This window comes from Rousettus aegyptiacus, unplaced genomic scaffold (assembly GCF_014176215.1).
Source record: "Rousettus aegyptiacus isolate mRouAeg1 unplaced genomic scaffold, mRouAeg1.p scaffold_m13_p_1, whole genome shotgun sequence".
Lineage (NCBI taxonomy): Eukaryota > Metazoa > Chordata > Mammalia > Chiroptera > Pteropodidae > Rousettus > Rousettus aegyptiacus.
This window is the reverse complement of record NW_023416284.1, coordinates 10,558,133-10,579,192: the sequence shown is the minus strand read 5'-3', so window position 1 is coordinate 10,579,192 and position 21,060 is coordinate 10,558,133. Positions and strand designations below refer to the sequence as shown.

Below are 21,060 nucleotides of genomic sequence, written 5' to 3'. Positions count from 1 at the left end.
TTTCTGAAAGAGTGTGCAACCTTGCACAAGTCACCCCTCGCTGCACCAGCTGGGCCCTATGGGATCATTTTTATCCCTCAACAGTTGACTATCGGCATTTTCAAACACACGGAAGAGCGTGAAGAATTTTGAAGCAAGCACCCACGTCCGCCACCCAACTTCTGCAGGGGACACTTGGCCCAGCCCGCTTTATCACATACCTCTCCTTCCACTCGCCTTCTCCCCTCCACTCACGGTGTTTCTTCTGTGGATTCCAAAGTGAGTCGCAGACATTGGCGCGCTTTATTTCTAGATGTTTCAGCATGCCTATCATTAATCAGACTTCGATATTTATGAATAATTCTCTTTCTTAGGTAAAATTTACACGCGATGGAAGGCACAAATCTCAAGCATACCACTCAGTGAGTTTTGACAAATGCACACGCCTTTATGACTCAAATCCTTCTCATGATGTGGAATCCCATCACTCCAGAAAGTTCCTTCTGCCCCTTCCCAGTCAATTTTAGTCCCTACAGGCAACCATTATTCTGTTTTTTCTCACACCATTTTTTTCTTTTCTGGAATTTCATATACACGGAATCGCACAGCAGGCAGTGTTTAGTGAAGGCTCTTTTCGTTCAGCATAATATTTTTGGGACGTATCCCATGTGGCTGCGTGTGCCCAGAGTTTATTCCTTTTTATAGCTGCGTAGTAGTCCATTGGAAGAAGACACCACCATTTGTCCAGCCATTCTCTTGTTAGTAGACACCTGAACCATTGCCCATTTGGCTCTCCGTCACATGCAGCTGCTCAGAATATTCTTGTACAGGTTTTTAATGGATGCAAGTTTTCATTTCTCTTGCTACTGCTTTGTTTAACAAAGAGTCAGTTTAACACAACAAGCATTTTTCTGAGCACCTACTATGTGTCGGGACCTGTGCTAGACACTGAGCTGAGTGACTCAGCCTGAGCTGGGGGCTTGGGCTTCCATGGCTCTGACCATTTAGAAAGTCGGAACACACAAGGGTGCCTGTTAGGGACCAACACTGTGCATGTCGCCATGTTTCATCCTCACAACAGCCCTCAGGATGCTCACTGTGACCCCAGTTTTCAGAGCAGGCACCTGAGACCAGAGTGATGAAGTGACCTGCCTGAGACAAGCGGCAGAGCCAGGGTTCAAACTCGAGGTGACGCCAAACCTTGCTTTATTCTTTGCCCTGCATGATGCCAGGGACGCCAGTGATCTGTTAAAGGTCACCGGCAGCACCGTGACAAGAACACAAGCTCCTGGGCTTCCCATCCAGGGTTTGCTCCTGACACCATGATGGCTTCCTCTTGAGGACCTTCAGAAAAGGTCTCAGCCTTTGTTGGACCAACATTTCCTTCGGGAAATAGGACTGGGACAGCTGAGTTATGGAAAAGTCTTGATCATTTGGGTATGTCTGTGTCCCAGTGCATGAGCCCATCAGACGACACCTGTCCCCTGAGCCTGCTAGTCTGGGACCACGAAGTAACGGGCCGCCCCAGGAGTCAGGCAGACGCCCGAGTGTGAGTCTCTGGCAGACAGTGGGAGGTGGCGCGCGACCATTAGTAAGATGGAGAGGCTAAACAAGTCCAAAGTCATTCAATTAAAAGACAAACACCCAAGTGTACGTCGAATTAACACAACCTGTGAATTTGGCCCCAGACAATGGTTTTATGAGCCCAGCTGTAAGCAAATGAAGACGATGATGATGACCGGAGGAAGGATTGAAGGTGGTGCCTCATCTTATGGCAGTCTTCTTGTAAAACCAGGCGTGTTCTACGACTTCTTTGACCAACGGAATGCGCAGAAGTCGCAAACGTGTTTCCAGTCCCAGGCCTTAGGGGGCTGGTGGCTACCACTTCCTGTCTCTGACCGTGGTGCTCGAGAGACCGCGTGGAGAGGGAGGGGCACCTCACAGACCCCAGCCTTCAAGCCCTGCCTGTATACGAGTGCAGTTGCCTTGACCCCTGCAGACCAGCCCAGCCACGAACCGAATACTACCCAGTGCCCCCAGTCAATGCCATTTGAAGCATTACAGTCGCCCGGCTGAACCTGGCTTGAATTCCTGACCACATAATATATATATAGTGAGATATAATAAAATAGCTGTTGCTTTAAGCCACTGCATTTCAGGCGGGTATTTACACAGCAATAACTAGAGCCACATGTTTAACCTCTCGTTGAGAAGGAGCGCCATGTCGGCACCCACCTGCACACACAGGAAGTGCCTGCGCAATCTCCATCCGATCGTGAAAGGCTCTGTTTGATCGGAGCCACATTTGGGTGGGCAAAGATGGCTGCATCAGGCAGGGTCCAGCAAGAAACAGATCTGCCAATGCACAGAGGGTAAATGAGGAGACCTCAACACCAGGATTATTTACAAAGATGTGAGCAGGGCTGAGGGATCTTAACAAGCTATGGGTCATACCTGGGGCAGGGATGAGTGGAGGCTATTACTTTTTTAAGGAGCAGAGAGAAAGGGACAAAGGATTGAAGAATTTTACTTGCATCCGAGAGAGCAGCAGCTGAAGGAGAATGTCACCTAGCGCGAGTGTGGGCAGAGAGACACAGGGATCTAGCAGAGAGGAGCCGGAGAGTGAAGACCCTGACCTCATTTCTACCTGCCCTCCTACCTGCAGGTGCCTCCCTGCAGGCACCAGCCAAATACAACTGAGAGCCAGAGGGCAGTGAAGCCCATCGATGCCACCTGTGCAGGTCAGCCCGTGGGCACAAAGAAGGATGGAGAAGGATGAGAGAGGGTCTGGAGGGTCAGAATAAAATGTTCACGTAGGGGCAGATGGCATGGACTTTAGTCCAGGAGTCCAGAGGGCTGAGCTTGAGTGGCCACCTAGCTTGGGCGGTTTCCATTAGATGCTGTTCCTTGTCAGGTTGCTCCACAGCTGGGTGACGTGAGCTCCCATCCCCCCAACGATCCCTTCCTCAGGCAGCTCCTGATAAGTATGTAGGAAACAGTATTGTCAGAGAGAGATTCCCATTAAACTGTCACGTTTCTTCCCATAGCTGCCTCATGCCTGATCACAAGACATGCCCAGTGGGCAAGAGACCTGAGCACATCTCTGCTTCTTCATCAGTCAGGCTCTGTGCAATGGAGATGTAGGGGAGCCGAGAAAGGAAGGCCGGTTCTTCATTCCTTTGGCCTGGGGGGAGTAGGTCTTGAGAATGGTCCTTCCGGGAAGTTTGGCTTGGGGCTTGGAGACGCAGAACTCGAACACAGAGCCCTGGGTCAAGATTTCTGCCCATAACTCTACTCCAAGGACATTTTCAAAAAAAAAAAAAAAAAAAAAAAAACCATGAGAATGGCTTCTAACCCCTCCCCATTCCCTGAATCCCCAGGGTTGGCTCTGCAGCCTGCCATCAAAGCAGTCACATGGGGCCCTGTGCCTACAAGGCCCCACTCTTGGTTCATACTTTGCTGTTGCTATCTTGAAATCTGGGCCACTATAAACATTTTGGAAGGAAGAACTCCACATTTTCATTTTGCACCGGGCAACACGAATTAGGTAGCTGCCCCTATTTCCAAATACGCACGAGGTCTCTGGACCTGATTCCTTTGTTCTGATCAGGACTCAGGAGACTTTCTCGGATAGGAAATATTTGAGGATTTCAAGGCTTTACGGATTTTCTTGCAACTAATTAACTCTGCCGCTGTAGTGTGAAAGCAGCCATAGACAATCTGTAAACAAATGAATAAATATGGCTAGGTTCTAATAAAACTTTATTTGCAAAAACAGATGGTGGGCCAGCTTTGGCCTGTGGGCAAAGGTATGTAACCGTTGGTCTGAAATGGAAGCCCCTCCTCTCCTGTCTACCTGTCCGATTCTGACTAATTCTTTATGACTCAGCTCAAAAGGTTTTCTAACATCTCTGGAGAGAGCTCAGCTGCTCCCCTTCTGCTCCCACCCACGTCGGCACCTGTGCATATGTATTGATTGAGCCAGAGCTGAGAGGCAAGCTTCGTGCTAGGCGCAGGGGCCGTAGTGGCGAGCAGGAAGGCGTGGTGGCGGCCTTCGCGAAGCTTTGTGGTACATACTGTGGGAGTACCAAGCTATGAACTACAGAAGGGTGACCATTTAGTTCATTACACTATATCCCCAGTCCTGGTATAACAATGCGGTAACAGAATAAGTGGACCAATACCAAAATGCATGGCCATATGCTTATAATTCTTTCCTTCCAGTTAGTTGGGCCACTTGAGCCTCTGAGTCATTTCCGAGGTGGACCTGGGGGATGTCTTCACCAGAGAGGTGAGCAACTTGCCCGAAGACACACAGCAGCAGACTAGCGACAGGTGTGGGATTCAAAGCCCCAGATCGGGCTCATTCCAGTCACATCCAGGAGTTAGACTTAAGCAATGGTTTCCTAACAAAGCCCAGAGAGGTGGCATGGGCAGCTGGTATCACGGGTTTCAACACAAGGTGAGTAGATGTCCCCACTCCCTGCTAGGTAAGCAGGAAGTCTGGTTCAATTCCTCTGGGGAAAAGAAAATTGAAGAGTCTGGTGTTGTTTCTTTTTACAAGGAAACTAACTGTCCAATAAAAATCATCCAGCCTATTAAAAAAAAAATCTTTACCTGGCTTTGAAAGACACTTGGTGTTATAACAACAACAACAAAACCCCATTTGCTTTTCATTATAGATCTGGTTGTATTTTGTTCCCTGGTCTCCAGATTTCATCAGGAACAAGACAGCCCTTTTTAACTGTTAAGATACTCAGAGATGGAATGGTGTGTCTACAGTGAGTAGTGAGCGCCCCATCATGAGAGGCATAGAAGCAACAGTTAGACGAGGCTTGGTGAGAGCCCCCAAAAGTCCATCGTCTGTCCCTGGCTGGAAGGCAAGGCAGAAGAGAGGTCTCTCTGAGCTCAGCTGGCTTGCTACATTCTAGCTTCTCTTGGGCCTGTTATCCGAAACCGACTCCATCCCTGGTCCTTCCACGCCTCAGCAGCCAGCTAAGTGAGGCCTGAGAATTACTTGCACTATCAGGTAAATATTACAGCAGTCAAAGGTGTGGCTTTGGTGGGGAGAATGATGTGTAATTTGCAGAAATGCTACCAGCGCATCAAATTACATACACGACCTGCGAGTGGAGAGCAGTGATTGGCGGCTTCAGCGGCTCCGCTTCGGGTAGTTTTTTTTTTCTTTTGAATTTTCTGATAGACATTGAAATGAAGGAGCCCAAAGATCAGCCCTTCGGTGATGAGGTCTGCCTGGCGGGCAGGAAGCCTGTTGCCTCCGAGCCTGGCCTGTTTCCAGGGCAGCTGACATTGTAATCTCCATGGTCATGGTCGGAAATCCTGTCTCCAGTCGCTGGTGGTCACTGAGCAGCCTCGGGGAGTAGCAGCCTTCCTCTGTGGACCACTCACTGACTATGCGCCAGCTCTGAGCTGACATACCTATATTTGAGTTATAGTACAATGGGGCTCCTCTTGCACCCAGGCTTCCCTGGAGAGGAATGAAGCTGATGTCATGTATTGGTGGAACCTTGGGGGCACTTGAGTCATCCAGGGTGTCCCCCCCCAATCCTCTGCAGAGTCTTCCTAGCCTACCTGGGGCTGGGGAAGAAAAGAGCTATGAGAGACGGAGCCAATCTCAGAGTTTTTTTCTCTGTTGTTTTAGTCATGGTCTTCAAAGGAGCCATCTCTCTGAGCTTTGGGTGGGGAGGAGAGGTGAGTGGACAGAAGGAGTTTGGAATTTCTTAATTTTAGTTCCCTGCAACGCTGGTAATTCAGCCACCAGGCACGCTGTGAGCACAAAGAGGTGAGAAACGAAGCTGCCAGCAACCAGAGTGAGTGCAAAAAACGCCGCCTGGCTCAGAGCTGAGGCGGGGAGATGCATGAGGGTGGAGGATGGGGGCTGGCGCTGTAAGCAGGAGCATTCTGGAAGGTGTGCGGTGGGAGTTCGGAGAGTCGGAAGTATGCTTCCAGAATGCAGGCAAGCCTCTCTGCTTACGGATGTGAGACACCGAGGTCCAGAGAGGGGAGGGGACCTGCCTAAGGTCACCTGGCAAATTACAATTACTATCTCAGTGGTTGTCCTTGCCTTCCCAGGAGCCTCTGCTCTTTCTCTATGGTCTCCGTGGCCCTACATGGAGGCGAAGGCCTGGAATCATAAGCAGAAAGCAAGGAAGGCTTCTCCTTGTCTCTAGAGCGATGAGAGAGACGTGTCCTCACTGGGGAGGCTCAGCTGGTCTGATGGCTCAGGTGTCTCCCCTCGTCTTGGGACTCGTCAGACTGACGGCGGTGACACAGCTCTGACGCTAATGCAGCTCCCAGTCTGATGAGGGAGACTGAGCCCTGCATGACAAGAGCTCTGGGGGCTTCTGGGCTGAGAGGGACCCTCTGTTCAGGCCCACTCCTTGGCTGCGGGGACCCCACGTTGAACTCTTTCCAGTGAACTTAGCATCCATTCAGGGTGCTAACATGCCTCCTCCCCAAGACTCGCATCCCATCTCATGACACAGGACCGAGGCCGTCTGGGTCCTTCTTCCTCTGCTAGGAAGGGGCTGACGGTCACCCCAAAGCCTTGGGCGAATGCATAAGGATGTCACACTTGTGCCTGGTCTGTTGCCCCGAGTCCCATCAGAATCACGCAGCCTCTCTCACTGCGAATGATAGGGGAGCGCTGCAGAGGCCGCGGGCACCCCGACCCCCTCCGCCTCGCCCTCTGCGGAACTCCCCTGCCTTCGGTTGTGCCTTAAATAGCAGCTCCTCTCGCGTCCTGACATGTTTGTTTACAGCGCATTTGCTCCTGGACTGAGAGGTTTGGTGAGGGGCCGGGACGGGAGAACAATCAACCAGCACAGGAAAGACCCGGCGCAGAATTGACACAGGCGGAGGGTTCGCCGCACGCAAAGCCCTGGCGTCGCTGCAGAGTCAACAGCGATCCCGCGTGAGCTTCGGCCTGGGACTCTGCCATCGGCGGGGCTGAGGGGGATTCCTGCCCGGGGTGGCACACGTGTGACAGATGACTCTCTTCCCCCTGGATAAGCCTGTGGGACAGTTGTCCAGCTGCTGCCCTTGCTTCTTCCCTGGACCCCCCAGGATGAAGGCCAGCTGCAAGTTCAATGCTTCCTGGACTTGCATCTGCTCAGCACCCCGGGAGGAACTGACTAGTTTTTGTTTTGCACATTGGTGACAGGTAATTTCCTCCACTCCCGAGGCATGAGAATGACTGCTCTAAGCAGAGCTGGAGGAGGGAGGAGGCAAACCACAGTCCAGCCGCACCTCGGGGCTCCCTCCTGCAGAGACACTCAGGCAGCCTGCCTTCAGGGGCCGTCTCTGCTTTGACTTTGCTCCCTAGGGACAAGGGAGTCCCTGAGACCCCCCCATCTACAGCCCCAAAGCACTTACACCAAATGGGAACTTCCTACAAAGCACCAAAGGAGGAAACTTCAGAGCTGATCGCTCAGGTGACTGGGATGGGAGGAGGGACGCTATGGGGTCTGGGGTCAGGGGACCTGAGTTCCAGTGCTAGCCTGGCTACTAACCAGCTGCAGGACTAAGGCTGCGCACTCCTGAAAAAGCACCTGCCACCTGCAGGCGCAGTCTGGGCACTGGGGGTATAGCGGCAAACAAAACTAAGATCCCTGCTCACCTTCTAGGACAGGGTCCGCAAACATTTCCTGTGAAGAGCTGATCGTAACTATTTCAAGCCTTACGAATCGCACGATGCCTATTGCAACTACTCAACCCTACTGTTGATCAGCGTAGACAATACATAAATGACTAAGTGTGGCTGTGTTCAAACAAACTCTTATTTACAAAAATAGATGGTGGACTGGATTTGGTGTGTGGGCTGCAGTTCCATCTATTCTAGAAGATCCAGGCTGGAGAATTAGCCATTTCTATAATGGAGCCAGGCACAGCCCAAAGAATGGGGCCTCTGCCCTCAGCGTCTTGGAAAATCGGTAGGTTCCAGCTGTAGGGCTTGCTCTCCCCTCCTTTGTCCTTCCTCCAAGCTTCACAAAGTGGCCTTGGGCCTCCTTCTCCAAACCTCTTTGAGCCAAAGTTGTCCTTCCTCACAGTGGTTGTTATGGAAAGAGGGTGACAGAGGGAATCCAGAAGGTTCTCAGAGTAGGTACTGAGCAGCAGGCCAGGGCAGAGTAGATAAGAAGCTGCGTAAAATGCTAAGGAGCTGGAAAATCAGCTCCTACATCCTCTTACCACGTGTTCCGTGGCCCTACCTTCTAACCCTTGCCCAGTTAGGAGCTTCCTTTGCCTCTTAACTATGGCCAAGACTCGCCTCCTCTAGGATGCCCACCCAGCTTGACTCTCTGGGATCTGGTCTTTCCTGTATCTCTCCTCAGAGCACAGTAACATGTGTTTCCTACGGGTGTCCCAACTCACTCATTAGACAGCTTATTCCCACTAGTGTGAGGGCAATGCTTAGCCCAGCCAAGAGTCAGCTGCCCCCCAGACATGTGAGCACAGTCAATGAAACAGAGCTGCCTAGTTCATCACTTCAGATACATGAGCAAAAAGCGCTTATTGTTGTAACTACTGAGACTTTGTGGTCATTTGTTACATTGCATTACTACAGCAGCAGGTAACTGATACACATATAGTTAAGAATTTGGACCGTAGAGTTCAATTGCCTGCCTCCACTCTATACTAGATATGTGACCCGGAACAAGTTACCTAGCCTCTCTGACCCTCAGTCTCTTCATCTATAAAGTAAAAGTAATGACAGAAGTCACCTAATAGGGTGTTGTGAGGGTTAATGAGATAGTTCCTGTAAAGTGTTTAGAACAGAGCCTGACACACGGCAAGTGGTCAATAAATATTAACTCAATATTGCTGTTTCATGGCCGAACCAGAGCCTTCAAGGATAAATTTCTGGGTCATTCCCACCTCTGCACAGTCTGGTTGTAAAAACTCCCACCTCCTGTCTCCGTCACGACTACATTAGATCACAGACAACTTTTTCCCCAGTGGCCACCTCCAAGCTCTTAATCTCTATGGCTCAGAAGAAAAACGCGCCGGAGAAAATGCCAGTGGCAGATCCAGGACCTCAGACAGCGTCCTCCGTCCTCGTTCTGGAGCTTAAGGAAGGAGCAGGTTTGCCTGGGAAGCACACACTTCTGTTTTGAGATCCCTGGCTGTGTGGACCTGGTGCCAAAAATCGTGTGAAGAGCAGAGAATTCAGCCAGCAGCGCGGCGTGGGGAAGGCAAGCATGTGGCTGTCAGGCAGGGTGGAGTCTTCGTTCCAGCTGCCTGGTGGGCAGAGACATCAGCCTGGAACCGGGTGATGAGGCAGCGTATTCAAATGGAGACTCAGCACCCCAAAGAAGGGTTTGACCACAGGCGCAGGATGCTGAGTGTATGTGTGTGTGTGTGTGTGTGTGTGTGTGTGCGCGCGCGCGTGCGCGTAGCATGGCGGGAAGGTATACTCAGGCGGGTGGTTTGGGGCTGGATGTGCATGTATGTGTGTAAGGGCAGATGGCTAGTGTGGGAGGCTCACAGAGGGCGCGCAGGGGTGAGAATCTGTGCCCTGACAGGAACACTGGACTCACAACCCACATCCGGAGCTTTGGAGCCAGGTGTGTTTCAGAGCTCATGCCTCATCCTCCTTCTGGAAGGCGATGTGGTGCTTGTTAAGTATATTGCATAACCCACCCAGGGTGCTGAGGATTCACTCTGTAATCACCCACATCAATACGTCTGCAGTGAAAAGTCTGGACAGTAACACTAAGTGAGATCAATAAAGACCATAAATAACCTCCCATTGGCTCAGGCTCGGTTTTGCCTCCAAGTCAGTTCAAGTCAGGTCCAGTTTGGCCAACAAATAAATTATCAAAAAAACCTTTCAATTTTTAGATCTCTTTGGATTTCCAGGTTGTAGGTCAGGGGTTGTAGGCTTGTGAAAACAGAGTAAAAATTGTGTCATTATGCTCAAAGACCGCTACAATAGTTGCCATGTATGGGGTATCCGTCACGTGCCTAGTCCTGCTGAAGATTCAGAAGCTGTCAGACCAGGAAATGGTCCCAGCGAGAACCCCATAAATTCACATCAAGGATGGAAAACGGAGCCCCAAGGCTCCGCAGCAGTTGGAATATTCATCATGACCCTGAAAGGTGGGCACGGGCTTTTCCATGTGGAAGAGAAGGGGAAATGTAGGGTTGCCAAGGCTACAGGAGAACCTAAGTCACCACAATAGGTAAGAAGAAGTAGAACCAAAGAAAAGGCAAATTGCACTCGGACAATCATATGGAATTAAGTGCCAGGAAGAGAGAGATTTCGTTTAAGCTCAGTGGTTCATCGGCTGAATTTGCACCTTCCAGTCTGTGTGTTTCTGTTTACACGTAGAATAAGAAAATGGTGGGGCCTTAAAGACGGTTAACCCCCTGCCCAGGGGCTTTCTATCATGATGTCCTCCCGGGAAGAGACGCCAGCATAGTGATCCCTGCTCTGTCCACACCTTCTCTCGCCATTTCACAGCTGGAGAAACTGAGGCTCCGGGCACAGTGACTTGCCTGAGAGCCCATTGTCGTAGCAGGACGAGAATCATGGTATTCCAATGCCTCATATACAACAATGACACCGTATGTTAGTTGAGCACTTACTCTATGCCAGGCCTAGTTCTGTCTTTATGCGCGGGATCTCGCGTAGTTTAAGCGGTGGGGGTTGGACTGGAAGCAAGCTTGCTCGAAGTGGTTCATAAATGCTTGGCTCCGTGCTGGTGGGTTGCAGCAAGATGCTTGTGAAGCGGCAGACACAGCAGAGATTAGAGACCCACTAGGAGACGATAGGAAGAGGGGAGAGCAGGACCATCCCCTGATTCAGAGGGAGGGAAGGTAATGCAGCTTCCTGGGAATTTAAGATAATAAGCAAGGAAAACAATCACTTTATTTAAATGAATAGAAGAAGATTTGGCTTCCCTCTGTAAGAGGAAGCAGTTAAGGGGTTTTATTTTATTTTTGGCCCTAATAATATTACAATCTCCAGGCTGGTTATTATCTGTCACTTTCCAGGGAAGATTGAAAAGAAAATAGTTTTATCCCAGGCAATTGCAAACCGCTCCGTTTGATGAGTTGTTGTTCCCACTTAGAAATTACATGCACCAGTGTCAGGTGACCCGGCCCGGCTGGATGGCTTTGTTTAACTGGGTACAGAAGATGGGGGGGGAGGGGGCGCGGGAAGAGAAAATCATCCTGGTTTTTCCACAGGAGTTCTAAAAAATCCATGTGAGAGTCAGGGGCAGGGTGTAGGCAGGTAGTGAAAGACACACATTTCTGGTCTGCTCAGCAGACCCCAGGCCATTTTAACAACGTCTTTCGTTGCTGCTGCATTTTTTTCTTTTTTCTTTTCTTTTTTCTTTTTTCTTTTTTTTTTTTTTGAGACAGCTGCTGTAGGTTTCTACCTGAGCCGGGTTGGCTGGGGAAGTGGGTGGTTCTGAGAGACTCTCACAAAATGAAGATTCAGAAGCTGTCAGACCAGGAAATGGTCCCAGCGAGAACCCCATAAATTCACATCGAGGATGGAAAACGGAGCCCCAAGGCTCCGCAGCAAGTAAGAAGCAGAACTGGGCCCGGAACTCGGAAGCTCAGTCCAAGGCCGGTTCCGCTACGTCATGACACACAGTAGAGATGGGGGCGGGGCTGCAAGACCCCCAAACTCTTCCTTCGTCCTCTTCAGGCCCACTTCGCCAGAACCTTTACAAATGACGACAGAAGCAAGTTGAGAAAGCACGACCTCTCCCCAGCATCAGAGTCATTCCCCAAATTAGCTCCGAGCGCACCTTGCAGAAGACGTTGGAACCCCCGTCACATCATAAATTAGAGAAACCCTTGCGTGGGGTACAGCAGATCCCTCTTAAGTGCCCCTCTTTTAGCTCCTCCAATGGCCTCCCTAGTCTTCATCAGCAGGCAACGCTGGGTTCTCTGCTCTGCCCTGCCCACCCCTCTTCTCCAATCCCAAACCCTGGATTTTGTCTCACAGGCGCTGATACCAGCCATCCTAAATGGCTCTCCAAACACTCCCTTTTATGACATTGCAGCAGATCCTGAAGGGCGGGGAGGGTGAAGGCAGGGCTGTGGGGCCAGCCTGGGATGGCAGGGAATGTGGCCGATTTGCTCCATTCCTTCCTCATTCATTGCGTGGTTGCAGCTGCCAATCGCCAGGCAAGATGCAGGCTTGCCCCAGGAGCCCCTTTGAAAAGCACACTGGGTCCTGAGCAGCCACGGGGCTAGCTTGCAGGTAAAGCCTTCCTAACATGGCAATAGATGCAATTGACTTGGTTCTTAACAAAACAAAACAAAATTTCCCTCCCTCGATACCTGATTTATTCCTTAAGGCGATGAAGAGTTAACCAAGGATTCAGTCAAGGCTCAAACTAGTCTCCGCCTTCCAGTTCTCTAGGATCCCAACCTCTCTATCCCAAGTCTGGAAGAGTACTGCTATGGATTCGATAAAGGTGCCCTAAGCACCTACTGTGTGCCAGGCACTCTCACTGGATTCGTCTCATCATGTGAGGACACTGGGGCTCAGAGGGGTTACAGACTTGACCTGAGTCCCACAGGTTCTGGGTGACCAACGCAGGTCTCAAACCCAGACCCCCCCGTCTTTATGGCAGAGGCCGCTGGTGCCATTCCCACCCCCTACACTTCTCGTCCACATACCCACCGGGTGCTGTCTCTGCCACCCTCTGCCCTGAGCCGCTTGGCTGTCAGGACAGCAGTGCTCAAGTCCCAGGAGCAGGCCTCGCCATGGCAGACAGGGAGTCAGTGGACGAATACCCTGATGGGGAAGGGTCACGGGGTGGAGCCTCCACTACCATTCAAATCAGGGTCCCTGGACCAGATGTGCCAGCATCGCCCGGGAGTTTGTTAGAAAGGCAGATTCTCGGGCTCCACCCTAGACCTACTGAATCAGATTCTCTGGAGGGGAGGATCACATCTTTCAAAAAACCTCTCCAGGCTACAGTTTTAGCAGCCCCGCTGTACACATCTCCCAAAGCCCCCAAGGGGAGGTCAAGCCTCATTTTCCTTCTGCTCAAAAACACACTCCCTAACGGCCATCTTCCCTGAGTGTTATGGCTTCCCCACGCCCTCGACACACACTTGCTGGGATCATCTCCAAAAAAATTACTGCAGTCAAATCTTTGTGTCTGGAAGCGGCAGGAGACTTCTTCTAAAACAGACTAAAATCTCAACTTTTTCTACAGCACCCTAGAGGCCGAAGGGGGAGACATTCTGGTTGCTGACGCAGGATGTTCTAAAAGGTACGAGGTCCTTCCATTCTGCCCTGGACGTCAGGGCGTAAGACCTCTGACTGATGTCTCTTCTCTTTCTCCTCGTCTGTCTTAACTCCTGACGTTTATTGGGCATTTTTTCCTGGGCCAGCCAATATGCTAAAAGCTTCACATGTATCATGTCATTTAATTGTTACAAGATCCCTCTGGAGTAGGTATAGTGAGTGATGAGCCACTTGATATGCCGAAAGAGCTAAGGTGTGCTGGGGCCGGCTGGCCCAGGTCACCCGGCTTGGGGCTCTGGCAGGCTTGCCCCCATCTGAATCAGCATGTGAGACCTATGAGTTGGCATTAGGATGACTCTGGCCTAAAGGCAAAGGGATGTCCCCAAACTTCTCACCTTGGCTCTGCCTACTGATCCCTCATCCTCAGGACCTTCCTCACGCAAGTGACCGCAATTACTTCCAGGTGGACAAAGCCATGCCCGCCAAGACTAGGATGGATTCCTGTGGCAATCTATGAAAGTTACTAGGGTAAAGTGGAGCCCCTGCCAGCATCTCTGGGCCCTGAGACCAGCCACCTGGACCTTCCCTTGAAATGGACAGAGAGTCATTTGGGAAAAGACCTTGGGCTTTTATTCCCCCCACATCACCTTCCATGCTCCTCCCCTCCTACCCTTCCTGTGCCTTTCCTCATCCTCTCGGCACTCCGCCGGCCCCAAGAAGAGAGGGAGCTAACACTTACGGAGAACAATCCAAATGCCAAGCACTGTACTAGAGGTCCCTCTCAACTTCAACCCTCCAAATCAATAAGGTAAAAGGCTCGTCTCCATTGCAGAAAAGAGGAAGCTAAGGCTCAGAGATGAAGGGACCTGACCAAGGCCACACATCTAGCAAGTGACAGAGCTGGCATTTGAATGCAGGTTTGCCTGTCACCAGTCTACACATTGTCCAGGGCAGCACCCTGCCCTACCAGGCGAGCACGCGTATGTCTTCCCTCGTGAGCCCCCGGACTGGAGTTCTTTCCGACATGTGCTGGGACCTTGTCCCTCACCTCTTTCCCACCACTTCGCCTCCAAGCTCTTCCCACCCACCAGCTCCTTCTCTGTGTACAGCTTCCCCCATCCTAAACAGACACACACATACACACCATCACCATCACCATCACCACCACCATCACCATCACCACCACCATCATCATAACCAACACCACCACCATCACCACCACCATCAACATCACCATCACCACCACCATCACCACCACCACCACCACCATCACCATCACCATCACCATCACCATCACCATCACCACCATCACCACCACCATCACCATCACTATCACCATCACCATCACCACCATCACCATCACCACCATCACCACCATCATCACCATCACCATCGCCATCACCATCACCCTCACCACCATCATCACCATTGCCATCACCATCACCCTCACCACCACCCTCACCACCACCATCACCCTCACCACCACCATCACCCTCACCACCACCACCACCATCACCACCACCACCACCATCACCACCACCATCACCATCAACATCACCATCACCATCGCCACCACCATCACCACCACCATCACCATCACCAACGCTACACATCTTGAACACCCTGTCCTTTCTCTTCTTTAATATGAAATCTCAAGAGGGAAATTCCTATCTAGTGGCATAGGTAAAGGCTAGAATGTTCCAGGGAAGTGAAGATGGACTAAAGGCAGCTTATGGGTGGACTTCCTCAAGGAGCTTCATGGGCACCAAACCCATTGGTCTTTTCCAGACTGCCTCTTTGCCCTCTAAATTTAACATGGATGACCACTTGATTTGTAAGAATCTCTCCTTTTGCTCTGTGATCCTGGAGGAAGGTGGAACACTAGCTTGTCTTAGTGTCTACTATATGCCAAGAGCGTTGCCGTCTGGAACTTTCGGCCTAATCCTAAACATTATGAGTGGGTGTGGATCTCTTCATTTCACAGATGAAGAAACTGAGATGCAGAGTGATTCCATTCAGCATCAGAGAGAGGCCAAAAGGTAGAATCAAAATGCAAGCTCGAATAGGCTTTGTCCCAAAATGCCTGCTCTTTGCAGAAAACCAAGCATTTTTTCCCATAAATCTGCCTCATCTGTGTGTCCCAGCCTCAAAGGGATGTGGTAGATGCCAACCTAAGGGTGATCTTTTCTCTTTTGCTGTTTTACTTAATCATCCAAAGACCTGTTTCCTTTCTGTCAGTAATTTTTAGTGTTTTACCTGCTTTCTAAAGGGCCCCACGAGAGGCCAAGGAGCAAGGGAGGGAGACAAAGGCTGGGCCTGGCTCTTTGAAAGTTAAGTTCCCCATGGAACTCAGATGAGCACTCACACCTGACCAGCCCTTGGGATTTGGTTGCAGAAAACGTCTCTGGAAACCTGACGTATGGGAAGGGGGAAGATGAGAACTATCGAGCACTTATTAGGAGCCAAGCACGTTAGTAGAACATTGACGTTGGTGTGCCTTCAATCGTCACAAAATCATGTGGAAGGAACTGAATTTTAACAGGGTGAAGCAAACTGCTCGAGGTCACAGGCTGGCAATGTGAGGGCCAGGACTCAAATGCAGGTCTGAGCTCTTCCCTACATAACGCCTCTCCTTAAGGGTCCTCTCCTTAGACATTCATAATTCCAGGGTTTCCATTTTACACAGGTTTGGACAAACCCAAGCTCAAAAATGGAGACTACGACCCAGATTTCCTGCCTCCCACTCTGGTGCCCTTTGCACTATCCTGCTATCCTGCCTGGCTTTGCCAAAGGCACCAACCGCCAAGGTCAAGGTGCTGGAACCTTGAAGACTACAGGGTTTGTCTTGTTCTTAGAGGTCACAGAGTCCTTTCTCCTGCCTCTTGGACATTCCTCTCCTTAGTCAGCCTGGACAGAAAAGTGGGGAAGGTAATGGGGAGAAATCCTTTTAATTCCTGAACATGCCCTAGAAAAGGTTTTGGAGAAGGCAAAGCCCAATGCAAAGAAGGAAGCCCCTGCCCCCTCCTAGCTCTCTCATCTTTGCTTGTGTCTCCTTGGTGTGTGGGTAACCTTAGGAAACCAGCTGGCTTGAAGGGTGTTGAGGAGTATGAAAGTCATGGGGGATTGAAAAAGACCAACCGAGGCTGCCGCCTTCCTGTGCAAGAAGTTCCTGGGTTTTGCAGAAGAGACAGACAGGATGATTTACAATTTGTATCAGTATAACTCAGAAGCCCCGAATCAGCTCAATGAAGAGAGGTATGTACTCTTAAGTGAGTGGGGGACTGCAGTGGGGCTTTCTCACCCCTGGGCCCCCAGAAAAAATCAGGTGATGGGTTTCTGAGGAGGTGAGAGGAGGCTCCCGTGTCCTGGCATCCTCTGTTCTGGGACTGGACGAGGAGACCTGCGGGGAGGGACATGTCTTCTTCTTGACTTTTCTCCCACCTCCTTTTCTGTAGAGGTCTGTGGTCTGTGCTAAATGCCCCCAGGTTGTAATGTGTGCATCTGATGCACAGTAGGCACTCAATAAAAGGTTCGCTGGTGTGTAGGCTCGGTTCCTCTGCCACGTAGTGGGTAGTGGGTAAGTGTTTATTGACTAGCATTGAGCTCAATGAGTTGGGCATCAGATAAACTGGAATCAAGATCTTTAGCTCTAGTTCCATCCATGACACGACATATAATCTCTCTGAGCCTTGTTAGTCTCGACAGTCGCTTGGGGAAAATGCTGTCTACAGTGTTTCATGAGGAAAAAATTAGATGACACATGGAAGTGTGTGCTTTATTAATATAAAGTGCAACACGTTCTTATTAAAGGGTTTTTCATACACATTCTCTCCACTAACACTATTAGAAAGTTCTTCCTTAGGTCTAACTTCCATCCTGCCCACTGTGGTTCGGTAAAGATCTATGTATTCCAGGAAACATAAGCTAATGCACCCAAAACTGGGCTGACTCTATTGGTCAAAAGGGATGCAGAGGTAAAAATAAAGAGCATGTCTTCTTTAAATATAACTTCCTTCACTGTTCAGGGTATAATTTGCTTGGCTTGCTCTAGCCCATCAGCTTATCACTGAGGGCCTAGCAACTCTGAGAGGGGAGGATTATGCAAATAGAAATCAGCTTTCAAGAAAGTGGGCTAATCCAATATTACCAAGAGAGCTGAGTTTGAGAGGAAAAGGGGAAGCCATTGAGAGGGGTGAGCTGGGGAGATAGGGAACCAGTTGACACTTGAGCCAGGTAGTAGGAAAGGAGACCTGGTATCTATTTCCCTGATACTCGGAGACAGGGAGAGAGGGGGGACTAGGCTAGCCGACAGAGACACTCTTTATTAAGATATTTTTTGCTGGGATGGCCCTTCCACCTTCCCAGAAACCTGGTCAAATGCTGAGAGGTAGGTGTGCTCTCGGAGGCTGGAAGCCTTCCCACTGAGCTTTCCACACGAAGGCAGACCCAAAACCCACCAGGTGGACCAGACTGTGCATTCAGAAGGTCAGGCCAAAGCTTTCTTGGGAAATACTCCGGAGCACAGGATGGTCCCCAGAGAGGCCGCTCCTCAATCAAACAAAGGCGCCTGCAGCACCATGGACAGCTCTCAGAGATGGGAACCGGGTTCCCTCAGTGACCTGGGACTATGCCTTAAGGATCCAGTCTTAGGTTTTCTTTTGGGAAAGTGGAAGCCTATTGTACCCTAAGCCCTGGTGGCTCCAGCAGTGAAGGCAGACAATTTAAATAGGCGATTCGAGCTCACTTCGATAAATGCTTTGATTTAGAGGAAGTGGAGAGAACTAGGGAAACTCAGGGCAGAAGCGTCTACCCTAGATTTGGGAGTGGAGAAAAGATTTCCAAATTGAAGGGGGAATAGGAATAATCTTAGTGCGAGAGGAGAGTGAACATGTTCCGGGGAGAGGAACAGCATAGGCAAAGGCCCAGAGGTAAAGGAGGGTGTGGCTTATTTGCAGAGCTGAACGAAGCTCCACCACATGGCTGGGACACCAGGTGGGAGGGGCTGCTTGGCGGTCGGCGAAAGAGGAGGAAGAGGGGCAGGTAAGGGCCAGATACTGTGGCGCTAGATGGAATAGAGCTGGACTCCAGTTTGAAGCCAAAAGTAGGCTGCTTTGAGGCTTTACACAGTGAAATGATATTAGATTTGCATGTCGAAAGTTCCCTTTAGCTGAAAGACGGAATGAATTGGGGCTGGGGAAGCCTGTCTCACTGAGCGGGGTCAGGGGGTGAGAGTCATCCTGACTCAGGCAATGATGGAGGGGACTAGAAGGCAGGGCCCCAGGAGGGAGGACAGTGCACGCACTTGAGAACCAGTTAAGAAATAAAATGACAGGACTTGGAGGGTGGTTTGCTTGGGTACGGGGAATGAAGCAGGGGTTATGAATGACTCAATGAATGGCAGCAGGTATAAGAAACAGGGAGGTAGAAAGGAACACAGGATAGAATCAGGAGGGAGTTACAGGCAAAGGGAGAGAGAGTGACTTAGGTCGGAGACAGGTAGAGCCACAGAAATGAGGGCGAGGAGCTTCGTGGAAGGGGAGAGCCGCAAGAAGGTCGGGGCCATGAGAGCACAATCCGCATAGGGGTGCAAGTCTGTATTCTGTCACCTGTGCGTCCTGCCAGGCTGCTTCGGTGCATCCACAGCAGGACCGCGCAGGACCGAGGGCAGTATCAGGCTTGACAAACCTACTCTGCTTGAATGGCTGAGGAAATGGCCATAAGCCCCCCAGGTTGGGTGGGCGCTGAGCAGGCAGCCAGGGGAGTGGGGACTGGGGCTTGGCTCCTCACTGCCGTGCATCTGAGGCAGGCTCAGCCCCCTCCTCCAATCCTCAGTTTCTCACTCTGTAATATGGGGGTGGAGACACTTCCCCATCTAATCCTTTACAGTGGAAGCACCTGGGGACTGGAAGAACAAGTCTAGACAGGACCTGGGGTCAGTGTGTTTCACTGTGTGGATTCAGAGCACCTGTCACTTGACAAAGCGTGAAAGCAGATGGGCTGGGTGAACTAACCTCTCCGTTTCCCAGAAGGTCCCCTATGGTACAAGGAGGACAGGACCACCGGCTCCAAATAAGTGGGTGGGTAGATGGGTGCGTAGGTGGATGGATGGATGGAAGGATGGATGCGTGGGTGGGTGGGTGGTAGGATGAATGAGCAAACATCTGAATAATCCCCATGTTCTAATGGGCTCTAGGCATGGACAAAGCCTCCTCGGGAGATACCAGAAGCGAGGCAGGGCTACCAGCCTGGGGCAGTCTATGTCCGGGGGCAATGCAGGCAACGGCCTGTGTGTGGTCGATGAGGAATTCCGAGACCAGCAGCCACAACCCGAGAAAGCTGCTGGCAGACAGTCTGTTGGGAGTAACACAGTGTCTAAAACCACCACTGGAACAGAAGGAAATGGAGCCGATGAGAGAGACCGAGGCCAAGGCCGGACCGAGGTAGGTGGCAGGTCTCGAGCTGGTAAATGGCTGCACGGAGTCACCCATCCTTGGGAGGCTCAGAGAGAGGGACGTGGAACCTGTGGGTTTTAGGTGAAGACAAACTCTCCCAGCTTCACAAGCCCGAACTCCGGACCCCTCCACACCTCTTCGGTCACCTTTCGGCTCAGGAGATAAAAGCTGACGCACGGGAGCCGTCTGCCTGGGTTCCCGTCCAGGCTCCCGCCCTCGCTAGAAGCATGAACTGGACTGAAGGACCTAAGACTCAGTTTCTGTACCTAAGAAATGGGGACAATAATGGACACTCTGTCACTGAGTTGTTTGAAAGGTCAGAGGCCATTTATAAAGTGCTTAGCACCTTTCCCGGGCCATGGAGAGTGCCCCTGACTGATTAGACCCCCCCCATTCACCCCGCCTTTGCTCCTACAGGGCCGCTCACCCACGCCGCCCTCTCCTTTCTCTCCACTCTCCCCTAATTTTACCTACCTTTCAAAGCCCAGCTTAAATTCTGCTCCTTTCAAGAAACTTTCTTGAACTAACCTCGCTCCGCTGTCTTCCCTCCACCGCTTTGCGAGCTACTAAGGGTAGGGGCAAAGTCGAGGGGTCCTTTGTCCTCTCCCTGGAGCCTTCAAGGCGGGAGGTACCTAGTTACCATAGATGATTGTCCCTGTCAGAGGAAGCCGAGATGGCTTCTCAGAGCCTTCCTTGCCTGTACCTCCCCCTGTGCCTCCTCTTCCAGATAAAATGCTGGTAATAAAGTTAAGTTGAACTGACCTGTCCCTTTAATTGGTACTTTGGCAAGAAAAAGGTTCCCTGCTAAGCTTTAAAAGGCTTTAAAATCCTCTTTATTGCACTACCTCTGAGAGCCCATGCTGGATCTCAGGGACTGACAGGATCCAGCCTAGAAGTTCCCCGGGCAGGACCATGGAGAGATGAAGGCCTCCCTGCACCTTCTGAGAGGCTGATGGGCTGGAGCTAGAGGCCTGGAATCTGGCCCAATCCCCAGTCCTCAAAGGAGTGAGTGTTCTCTCTCCCATCCTCTCTAAACGTGATCCAAGGCAAACTACATTTAAAGACTTGTGGGTGCTGGGGAACAGTGCAGCCCCTCAGATGACTTGGGAAAATTTGGGTTTGCTGTGGTCCCTTTGATCTCCGGACGTGGTGGCAAAGATGTTCAGCTGCATCTTATGATAGAAAAATGTAGGGCCGGGTAGATGCAAGGAAAGGCCACCTGCTTCTTGGGGGAGGGAGAAGTATTTATTATGTCAGAGTGAGCTCCTGAAGTTGTCCTGATCCTGGAGGAGCTTTGACAAGATAAATCAAGCCATCACCCAGGGTCCTGAGCATGGGGGAATAGGGTAAAAGATGGCCTGGCAATTCTTCCCAGGCGTTATTCCCATG

The 21,060-nt window shown here is 50.9% G+C and overlaps 1 protein-coding gene across 2 annotated transcripts in view; it reads right to left on the bottom strand.

The window, feature by feature from the left end:
• Positions 1 to 21,060, bottom strand: part of IGSF21 (immunoglobin superfamily member 21) — a 227,148-nt gene that overhangs the window by 85,305 nt on the left and 120,783 nt on the right. The window contains exon 1 of one of the 2 annotated variants that reach the window (XM_016128302.2): positions 10,588 to 10,852. The exons of the other annotated variant lie outside the window; for it this stretch is intronic. The gene's annotated coding sequence lies outside the window, so the exon portion shown is untranslated. Of the gene's footprint in view, positions 1 to 10,587; positions 10,853 to 21,060 lie in introns of those variants that run through there. 2 annotated transcript variants of the gene reach the window in all.